At 35.2% G+C, this 11,444-nt stretch overlaps 1 non-coding gene across 1 annotated transcript; it reads left to right on the plus strand.

Annotated features, from left to right (window-relative positions):
• Positions 1–10,558: 10,558 nt before the first annotated feature.
• Positions 10,559–10,618, plus strand: LOC147995457 (U7 small nuclear RNA). Its single transcript, XR_015685086.1, has one exon. It is a non-coding gene; the product is annotated as a U7 small nuclear RNA (small nuclear RNA).
• The last annotated feature ends 826 nt before the right edge of the window (positions 10,619–11,444 follow it).

Genomic DNA, 11,444 nt, shown 5'->3' on the forward strand with positions numbered 1-11,444 from the left:
TAAGTAATATTAATGTATCTAAGATTTCTGTTTCATCCCATTTGCCTCGTTGGATCAACTGATGAAATTTACTAGCTGATCAGAGAGCTAAGAAAGAGTAATTATTATTATTAACAGCCAGAAGAGAGATTCAGAGAACAGACCAGAATGGAACACACTTTAAATTAATTTAATGTTGGCAAAGAGTCTGGAAAAGTAAGGGCTGTTTATTTATTCTGGCTAACAAATGAGACAAAACACCACAACCTTCCTTGGTCAATTGTATTATAAAGCAGCATATATATAGCAAATTAAGACACTAATACATGCTGCTTAAATTGAAATCAGAGTCTTACATGGCACAATGATCTGTAGCTTTAGAGCAAAACAACTAAAGGTAAATAACTGAAATCTACGAGAGTCAAGTTGAGGAATTACAGGGTAAGTCTCAATGAGAAAAGTGTTCTGTGTCCCTGCAAAGCTGTACTTTCCTTCCCAATGTTAAGGCAGTAACAAAGCAGATGCGTTGTAATTCACATTATACTGCTGATTACCCATCCAGTATCTCAAGCTTCATTGTACAAGCATAATTACAAGAGGAAGCAAAAGAGTTAGATTACCCAGGTATGTTTCTGAGTAGTTATTGCCCTGTGACTGAGATATAAAGCTGTTCTTGTATTTCAGTTTCTTGATATATAAAAATAAAAACATAATAATTCATATAACCTACTGGTGCTGAGAGAATAAAAAGAAAAGAAAAGCAAAATCATAAGCAGATCTAAATCTGCCCTTGGCAAATAATACACGCCTACAAAATGGTGTGCTGTTTTAATCACACATGACATCAAATATTCTCAATCCTCTTTGAAAAAACTGTGTATTACAGTTTGTGCACAATATTATGATAATAGTTGCTGTTTCTTTTTCGCTTATTTTTGTTTTTTTGTTTTTGTTTTTTTTGTTTTGTTTTGTTTTGTTTTGACTTATAGTGACTAATGAAGTTGCTTTGCTTTGGTCCTAAAACTTTTGGGCTGAAACATTTGATTGTGTTGGGAAATTTTAAACCTATTATGTCTTTATTTCTATTTACAAATGTAGTGCACAAACATTGTCTTTCAGTAATCTTTTGTAGGTCAGATTTCTCTTGCTGTGGTAGAATCTGTGGTAATCAAATTATAACGATGAAATATTTATTTGGCTCAAGATTGAGTAATGCAGTTTTTGGTGAGTTGCCCTATTCTTTGGGGCCTAGAGTGACACATAATATTAGAAGGAGTATGGCAAGCAGAGAACTCGCTAGGACACAAATATTCTTACCAGCATATGTCAACTTCCAACTACGTGTTATGGTGGCTAGGGGTCAAGCATTTAAGAGCTGGATCTTAGAGGATGTTTAGCCAAGCCATGACTACTTTCAACAAAATATCTAGCAACACAGACTACTGTCAGACTACTGTTACTCGCCAAATTAAAAAAAAAAAGAACTGATTTCTTTGGATGAGAAAAATTTAGGACTGCACAATGTTGAATGTGTTGTGTTGTTGTCCCTGATAATGGGTCTAAAGGTCTCAAATGGAAAAGAGTGAGTGAAGCATAAAAAAATATAAACCTTCTAGTTTGGAGAGATGAAGAGATATAAGAAGCTTACTGTTTCAGTCAAGGTTCATGGCAGAAGAAAAGTATTAAGTTTTAATGAGATTATCATAATTAAGAAGGGGTCTGCTCTGCCTTAGAACAAAAGTAAAGACACTTTCAGGATAATTTCCCACCCTCTAAGCTTCCAACTTCAGAGTGTCTATACCCACTAAGAATTTTGCTTTTGTTTGGGGGGTTAGCCATTATTGTCTCCTTCTTTTATGTTCTGATCTTCCTCAAGTATGCACTGGGCCTTCATGTCATAAAATAGTCGAAGTGCCCTTCCTATTTGGATATCTCTCACAGTACCTCCTACCATATCCAATACAGTAGCCCATAAAAACGGCAATGACAACATTCTGGACTTCATAATATGAAACATTCATCTGTGAATAATGATATTTTGTGAACCAATATCTATTGAAGATTGCTCATAGTTTCAGACATCTGTAGAAAATAAGTGAATTCAGGTTTATAATCCATTGGGTATTAAAATAATTTGATAATTAACAATCAATGAACATAACACCTCAATTGCATTTATGCAGATTAGTAAAGCTAAAAGAAGATTCAAAACAACAACAATAAAAACAACAGTAAAAATAATAAACAAAGACATGATCACACTAAAGAACAATTTTTGTTCAAATCTCAAACATTAACCAATCATTAGACTAGACTGCAAATACAGAAGGGATAACTCCAGATAAAGTGAACTTGTTGCCATTCTGTGTTGTTCTGTAATACCAAGCATGCGATCAACAAAATGCACTTAGAGTGCAAGTAATCCATTTCTATGAGTATATACTTACATACATTTGTACATTATGTCATATATATAAGCATTACGTGTGTACATATAACATATATAATATATATATTTCTAACTGCAAATATAGTGAAGAAATAGTGAAACAGTGATACAAACTCTATGTGGATTTCAGCATTTATTCTGTTGCTTCCTACACATTGTCCTATAGAATGTTCTCTCAATCATTATTAGTTGTTATAAGTAAACATTATTAGTATATTATAAACAAAATAAATCAAGAGAAGTAAACATTTACTTAGTCTCCACTACTAATCATGTCCCACTAATCACAGAATATTAAGTCTACCTTGATAAATGTCTATTTATATTAAAGATTATTGAGATTTCTGTATAAATTGTCATTAAGGTAAATTACTATCAATGTTAATAATGTCCTGTATATTGCCCTCTGTCCATCCTACCAAAGCTACTTTATTTTTCTCTGTTTTTTAAAATAAGATATAAAAGCAAAAGTAAAGCTTTAGTGAATTTCGTACTTTGTAATTAATCTAATCTCTGTACCTACTCTAATCTGACAACCCTATGCAATCTATCATGTCTCACTCAAAACAAAATAAAAAGTATCTCAGAATAAATAGCAGTATTATATTTTCAGTGAAGCATTTATTCAATTAGGTGAGTGAGTTTTAGAAAGTAACAGTTACTCTAACAACACCTTAAGTGATACTAAAGCAGATGGGGCTGACTACTCCCTCAACCTGAGTGTCTCTTGAAGGATTTACAATGGCATAGCTTTCCTTTTTAGCAAATTAAACCTTATGTCAAGACTTAAATTAAATGCCACTCCCTCTCCTTGTGCAGCAGAGAGAACAAATTGGCCCCACATGCCTGAGCTAAGGAGTACTGATAGGAAACAGAACAGAGTGGGAACTCCCCAACCTTAGCGGCATCACAGAGCTAAGCCACATGGGATAAGCCATCAAGTCCACTTAAGGTTTTACATAAAAGATGGAAAAGACAGCAGATTTAAGTGTATGAAGGAATTTTTTATATACCACACAAAACTGACTGGATGCCAAAATTGTACAATTCTCTGTTGTGCAGGCACTTTATGGGAATGTGCTTTTCATTCTGCTTTTCCATGTTTGTTGAGGCTGTTTTATAAAAATGTCTTCAAGCCTAGGTAATAAAAAAAAATGCACACAATGGCCATGATTAATGCATACAGAAAACTACGGCTCTATGCATGTGATATGCATAATAATCTTCCTATACATTTTAATATAGCTAAATATGTGTACATTGTTCTTGTTATTGTAACAGCACATCCTTCCCTGAGACTAGTCTAAAAGTCATAGAACAAACAGTTCTTAGTTTTGTAGACTTGTTTGCCAGGAAATTTTCTGTGTCTGTTTCTTATTTATTACTTGGCATTGGTGTCTATATTTAGAAATCACTTCTCCATAGGATCTCGAGAATGCACAGTTCTTACAAAAGTCTCATCTATTATTAGATTATAATTTTAAATGAGATATATGCATTCATTACTACCCAAGTAAGAATGAATTTATTGAAAACTTTGATTCCTAAACATCATATGATGTTTTCAAACGCACTACAAGGAAATACAGTCCTAAGCACTTTGGAAGCAGAGAATGAAGAGGGAGGAACTGGTGAGCTGTCAGAATTAGAGGCTGGTTTTCAGGCTGTACTTATAAAGGTGAGTTTTTAATCCACTGTTAAATTACAGACTTGTGGTTTCTTTTTTTTATTGGATTTTTTTTTTTATTCATGGGATGGATCCCATGTAGAGCTGGTCACTAGGTGATCTTTCCTTCTGTCTCTGCTCCATTTTTGTTCCTGAATTTCTTTTAGGCAGAAACAATTCAGGATCAAAACTTTTGGAGGTGGATTTCTGACACTATCTGTTATTGTTTTGAATAAGCAAATAATACTGCATTGCATAAAAGTAGCACATTTTCTTTCGGCATTCTTTGTTTGAGAAACATTTGAGTTGTTTTGAGTTTCTTGCTATTACTTGCTGTTATTATTATTCAAAGTTTCTATGATCATCATTGAGCAAGGTTTCTTATGGGATAATGGAATATCTTTTGAGTATATCCCCAGAAATGGTACTGCTGAGTCTTGAGGTAGATCAATTCCCAGTTTTCTGAAAAATGTCCATATTGTTTTCCAAAGATGCTGTACAAATTTGCATTCTGACCAGTAATGGAAGAGTGTTCTTCTTGCTCTATATCCTCACCAACATAAGCCATCACTTGTGTTATTGATTTTAGCCATTTTGACAGATGTAAAATGGAATATCAGGGTCATTTTTATGTGCACTTTTCTAATTGCTAAGGGTGTTGAACATTTCTTTATGTGCTTTTTTGGCAAATTGAATTTCATTTGTTGAAAATTCTCTGTTTTGAGCAGTACACTTTCCTTGGATTATTTTGTTTTGTTGATGTCTAATTTCCTGAGTTTGTTATTTATTTTGGTTATTACCCTCCAGCAGAAGTAGGATTGGTGAAGATCTTTTTCCATTCTGTAGACTGCCTTTTTTTCTTTTCTACTGACAGTGTCTTTTGGCTTTCAGATGTTTTCAGAATTATTAGATCCCAACTTATTAATTGTTGATCTCAGCATGATTGGTGCTCTGTTCAAGAAGTTATTTCCTCTACCAATGCTTTCAAGGCTATTCCCCATAAACTCTTCAGGTTCAGTGTTTCTGGTTTTATGTTGACGTCTTTGATCCATTTGGACTTGACTTTTATTTAGACTGATAGATATGGATCTATATGAATTCTTCTACATGTTAACATCTATTTAGACCAGCACCATTTGTTGAAGATGCTTTATTTTTTTTCCATTGTATAATTTTGGCTTCTTTGTAAAAAAAATATAATCAGATGTTATAGGTGTATGGATTTACAACTGGGTCTTTCATTCAATTCCATGGATCATCTTCTCTGTGTTTATACCAAGTCCATCTTTTTAAAAATATTGTAGTTTTGTGGCAGAGCTTGAAATAAGGGATAATGATTCACCTGAAAATTCTTTTATGGTGCAGTATTGTTTTAACTGTCCTGGGTTTATTGGTTTTGCTATTGAATATTATTCTTTCAAAGGCTGAAAAGAATCATGTTGCAATTTGGATGGCAATTGTGCTGAATCTGTAGATTGATTTGGGTAACATAACTGTTTTTACTGATCCTACTGATCCATATGAATATATGAGAACTTTCCATCTTCATATATATTCTCCAATTTCTTTCTTTGAGGACTTGAAATTATTATCATACAAATTTTTAAGTTCCTTGGTTAGAGTTATAGAGATATTTTATATATATTTTGTGGCTATTTTGAGGACTGTGAATTTCCCGATTTCTTTCTTCAATTGGTTATCATTTGTATATAGAAGGGCTATAATTATTTCAGTTAATCTTGCGTTCAGCTACTTCACTGAATATACTTTTTAACTGTATATGTTCCCTGGTAAAATTTTGATGTTGCTCATGTATACTATCATATCATTTGCAAATTTGAATTCTTCCTTTCCAATTTGTATTTTCTTGATTTCCTTTAGATATTTTATTGTTCTAGTTAAACCCTGAAGTACTATGTTGAATAGATATGGAGGGAGTGGACCACTTTGTCTTGTTACTGATTTTAATGGAATTGTTTCGAGTTTCTCTCCATTTAATTTAATGGCTATCAGCTCTTGGTATAATGTATTTATTATGTTTAGTATGTTCCAGTATCCCTGAAATGTCCAAGACTCTTATCAGGAAGGGGTGTTTGAATTTGTCAAAGAGTTTTTGAACATCATTTGAAAAGATCATGTGGTTTTGTTCATTTATGACTATTTTAAATAATTATAGGAAGTGCACAGTTCTTTTGATGACTGTTAATTTAAGCTCATTTTTAAAACTAATATGCAAAAGTGAGAGGTTAGGAAACAGGTTAGAGACTTTAAAAATTTCTTAACAAGTCATTAAAATAATTTGTATAGTTTTTTATTCAAATTATTTTGATTGCATTTGTAATTAGATTCCACATTTAGTTTATCATAGGTCCTTAACTAACAGCATATTAGAAAGAAAATGCTAGTTGTTCATTTATTTTGCTGTTATTTGATTCAGAGTTACACATACATTGATTGTTCTACATGGTCTAAATTTTGTCTGTTTTACAAACTGATAAGACTGTATGTCTTAGTTAGGGTTTTACTATGGGAAACAGACACCATGATCCAGAAAACTCTTATAAAGACAATATTTAACTGGCTAGATTATAGGATCAGTCCATTGTCATCAAAATGGGAGTATGGCAGCATTTAGGTAAGCATAGTACAGGAGGTACTGAGAGTTCTACCTCTTTATGTGAAGGCAACTAGAAGAACACAGGCTACCAGGCAGCTAGGATGAGAGTCTTAAAGCCCTCTCCCACAATGACACACTTCCTCCAACAAGGCCACACCTATTCCAACAGGGCCACACTCCCTAATAGTTCCATTTCCATTCCCTAGGCCCACCATATTCACACTACCAGACAGCAACATCAAATTCATTTTTCTACATAAATTTCAGTTCCATAAACAATGTATTCATATTTTACAAGAAATGGAAATAAAGATGACTCTCTTAGCATGAAATTTTGCATGTGTGCATGGTACACACACACACACACACACACACACACACACACACAAACACACACACATTCTTCTTTAGAATGAATGAGCCATTTAAGGATGATATATATATATATATATATATATATATATATATATCTTTATATATCATTTGTGGTCAGGTTCTGAAACAAACACCAAACAGCTTACCCTGTGGGGGAAGTGTCAATTTCCATATTTTCCTTCAGCAAGTACATGACAATTTCTTCTAGCTGGTGTAGAGAATTCCTTGATTAAAATTGTCATGAAGTTTTTAAATGATTATTCAGCAAAGCTCCATAGTACTTCACCCATTAAGCCCATTATTCAAAAAAATCAGTTCTTCCATTTATGATCACAGTTTACTTGGTGGGTCGACGCCAGTGCTTCTCAGTAGCTAAGTATTGTAAAGCCAACATTTTCTCCAGACTTTTCTTTATATTTTTGCTAGATAGATTCTTAAGAGATCTACCCCCTTCTCTTCTTCTCAGGAAAAAAAAAATCCATGTCCAGTCTAACAGTTTGGAATGACTTCTTTGTGCCAGCCAACTGGAAGTCTATGGACTAACAGTATAGCAAGCAAGGCAGTATGAGAAACCATGTGTGGCATTCTGCCTGCAGTTTCAGTACCTCATCCTCTGCCATTCCTCAAAAATGGAAGACTTCTACTCCCCACCAAAACTGTGCACTTTCAGAAAATGTACTGGTTCAGTAAATCTTAAATTTAGAACAGATTCTACTTTGACATCCGAATCATTTCTCTTCAAGTAAGTTCCATCACTCTGCTTCCTGAACAGCAGATGAGGATCTTATGAATTTTCACTATTGCCTAAAGACAGTTTTCTTTGTGGATGGATATTAGCTACCTGTTTTCAAAGGGTAGTGAGATACTGGTTCTTTAGCTGTCGTTAAGTGGAAGAATTGCTTAGGAAATAAAAAAAATTCATATAAGTTTGAATCTAGTGCTATGGTTTCATGAAAACATTAATTTCAGAATAATTGAACTATTTTGATCATAAGATTTCTCAGAAATTAGAACATATGTTTTATTAATGACTACTGACTTTATATCTGAAGTAAAGTAGGTATATTGTGAACTTCAACTTGCACATTACTTTTGTTGAGGTTTACTTTTTAGGAAACAATTCAAACTGTGCTATTCATTATTGTTTGAAATTGATTCTAATGTATTGTCTTATGTCAGCTTCCCAAAAGTCACACTTTCAGACCTGAGGGTCCCTGCCCCTAGCTGGCATTGATTAATAATAAAGAATTTCCATTGGCTGGTAGGGAGACGGGCTGGACTTTTAGATTGTGTGAGAAAGAGACCTGGAGAGATGGAAGAGGAAGAAAATGATCAGGACTTGGAGGAACAAGGATGAGGTATAAGACATGAAGGGAAGAAAGCAACAAACCCTGTAAGAATTAGGAAAAATGGCCCCAGTGACCACTACCGCTATTGGGTCTGGGGTAGTAGAGATGAAATGTTGATTAAGCAAGTTAACTAAGAAAAGTTGGGAGGAAAAATGCATGCTTGCAGTAAAAGACCCCCGGAGCAGGGAGACCCTCACTCAAGTCTCAGGATGATTCGACCCCCCAAGAACTCACGTAAGACCATCCTTGCTGTAATTTACATGAGGTTTATTGATAGGAACCAGTGCACTGAGGTCGAGACTCGTATCCCACACAGGGGCAGTAAAGTTCGACCCCAAGTGGCTGGGAGAAGCGGTATTTAAAGGAAGAAATCACAACCCAAGGGAGGAGGGAGGGCGTCATTGGAAAATGTCGAGAATACCAGTAAAAAATCACAAGGAGGAGCTTCCTGTTTCTCAAGATTGTTTAACTTTATGGTCAGTTAGTTCCTGGGAGAAGCTTCCTGTTTCTCAAGATTGTTCTTTAAGATTTTAATCTAACTTTATGGTCAGTTAGTTCCTAGGAGAGAGTTGCCAAACCGACTGGTGTAATTGCAGTTCCAGGGCCCGACCAGTTTCTTTCTTCTGCTCTAAACTTTTGTCTAGGGGGGCAACCTTAAAACTTATACCTTTCAGCAGTAGGGAGGATTAGAAATACCCAACCATTTAACTAGACAAGGTACATAAAAATTATTTGTCATATATTGGTCTTTAATTGGCATATCTCATTGTGTGGTCACTATGACGGTCTTGTTTGAGTAGTCACAGTGTTTTGACATCATGGTTATAACATCATGGTTATGACAAGAAAAAAGTATATCCCAGTATAGGTCCTGATTTCTGGTTCTTACAATCTTTCTGACCCTTCTTCTGCTACTGTCCCTAAATCTTACCTATGTGTATATGTGTATGCATGTGTAAATCTTATGTGTATATATCAACTTGAAATGGGCACCCCATTACTATGTATTCTTTACATTTAGACCAGTTAGAGATCTTTTAATAGCCTTCATTTCCTGTGTAGGATAGTTCTTTCATGAAGGGAGAGAACGTATGAGTCCAGTATGGACTTAGTAGAGAGACATCATTCCTGCTCCTGGGACAGAGCCAGTAGGCATGGGTCTCCATGACTGTTGATGTCTGCTTGTTTGTATAATATGAACATATTTCAAGTTCCTCTGAGGAATGTTCCTCCCTGTTAACATTAATGACTTCATGATAATCAGAGACAATATGATTCTGGGAGGCAAAGGTATAATAGGTAATGCTTGAACTTTCAGGATAGCCCTTAAGGGTGTGAAAAAACTCTAAAAGTATTAGTTTAAAAATACATAATGTCTCAACTATGCAAAAATATAAAGATGCAATTATATAGGAGCTTCACAGATATAAAGTAACAGAGGCAGCTGCACTATGAGCTAGCCTGTCAGAAAGATACTAAGGAAGCAGATAAAAAGATTTAGTGACTGGTGATCTAAAGCCAAGATCCCACCCAGCAAAGTTTTTGGTTGTTGTTGTTTGTGTTTATGCTTACAAATACAGGCGGATTCCTGAGTTCAGGGTTAGTTTGGGACAGAGCTAATTTGGGACCGGGTGTAGTTAGAATGGTAAATCAAGGTTCTATGCAGTTAAATTTACAAAGGCATGCAGATCTCTGAACTCTTGCAATCGTTAAAACAAACAAACAAACAAACAAACAAACAAAAAGTGCTTACTGTCCTCTAAGAATCAAAGGGTTTAGGTCAAAGGATGCTGATTCATAGGATTATCTCAAAAGGGAACCTGGGGTAAACGACTGGATTGATATGTAAAATAAAAAAATGGACCTCTTGAGCTGCAGGGGATTAGCTACCAAAAAGCAACACCAGTTCTTTAGAATTTTTCTGAGAGCCAAGCTGTCTGGAGACCTCTGGAGAGCAAACGCAGCTCTTCAATACTTTTCTCTAACAGGATTTCTGATTTTAGTTTGTAAATCCATTGAGAGCAAACACAACTCTTTTAGAATTTTTCATAGCTTTTTAAAATTTTCTTCTACCAGCATTTCTGATTACCTAAAGAGAAGCTATCCAGAAGAGCTATCTGAAAAACCAATACAGCTCTTTTAGAATTTTTTTCTGGCTTTCTGATTTGGACCAGAAAACCCAAGGATTACTTTTAACATTTATGTAACAGGATTTCTGACTTTTGACAGAAAATTGCAATCCAGAGTGTTTTTTTGAAGTTTTACTAGCAGAAAGAGCTGTCTCGAACAGAAAGCTAGCTGTCTCAACCGAGAGTTTTTAGAATAGCAGGAAAAAGCTGTCTTGAGCAGAGCAAACTCACACAGTCACACAAACACGCACACACGCGCGCGCGCGCACACACACACACACACACACACACACACACACACACACACGGAAGAGAGAGAGAAAGAGAGAGGGAGGGAGAGAGAGACAGACAGACAGAGACAGCAAGACAGAGAGAGAAGAGAGAGAGAGAGGAGGGTGTGGAAAGCCATCTCAGCATAACATAGACCACTAGCATGGACCAATGATTTGACTTTGAATCATTTGTATTAGATCTTCATATCTTATTGTTTCTCTCTAACATTCTTGTTGTCTAATTATTCTTCTTCCTCTCAATTTCTCTTTTTCCTCTAAAACTTTACCTTTTCTTTCAAGATTACCATGTAAAACTTCTTTCCCTTTCCTTTCCTCCCCAAACACCCCCATACACTTCTCCTTGATCACTTTCAAATACATGGCCTCTTTTTCACTGATTGTTATATGTGCTTTCAAGGCTGACTGTAAAGCTTGGAATGAGTCTTAACTACTGGGAAACTCCCCAAGTGAGGTAAGAGAATGGAGTTTGGAGTTTGATGCAAACATAAGAGGTTTAATTTCTAGTGCATCAGGCTAGACAGCCCCTCATGGTGAATGACTGGAAGGGGACCCCAAATGGCTATAGCAAAGTTTTTCTACTTTTAGAG

This window comes from Rattus norvegicus, chromosome 3 (genome assembly GCF_021556685.1).
Source record: "Rattus norvegicus strain SHRSP/BbbUtx chromosome 3, alternate assembly SHRSP_T2T, whole genome shotgun sequence".
NCBI classification, from domain to species: Eukaryota; Metazoa; Chordata; class Mammalia; order Rodentia; family Muridae; genus Rattus; species Rattus norvegicus.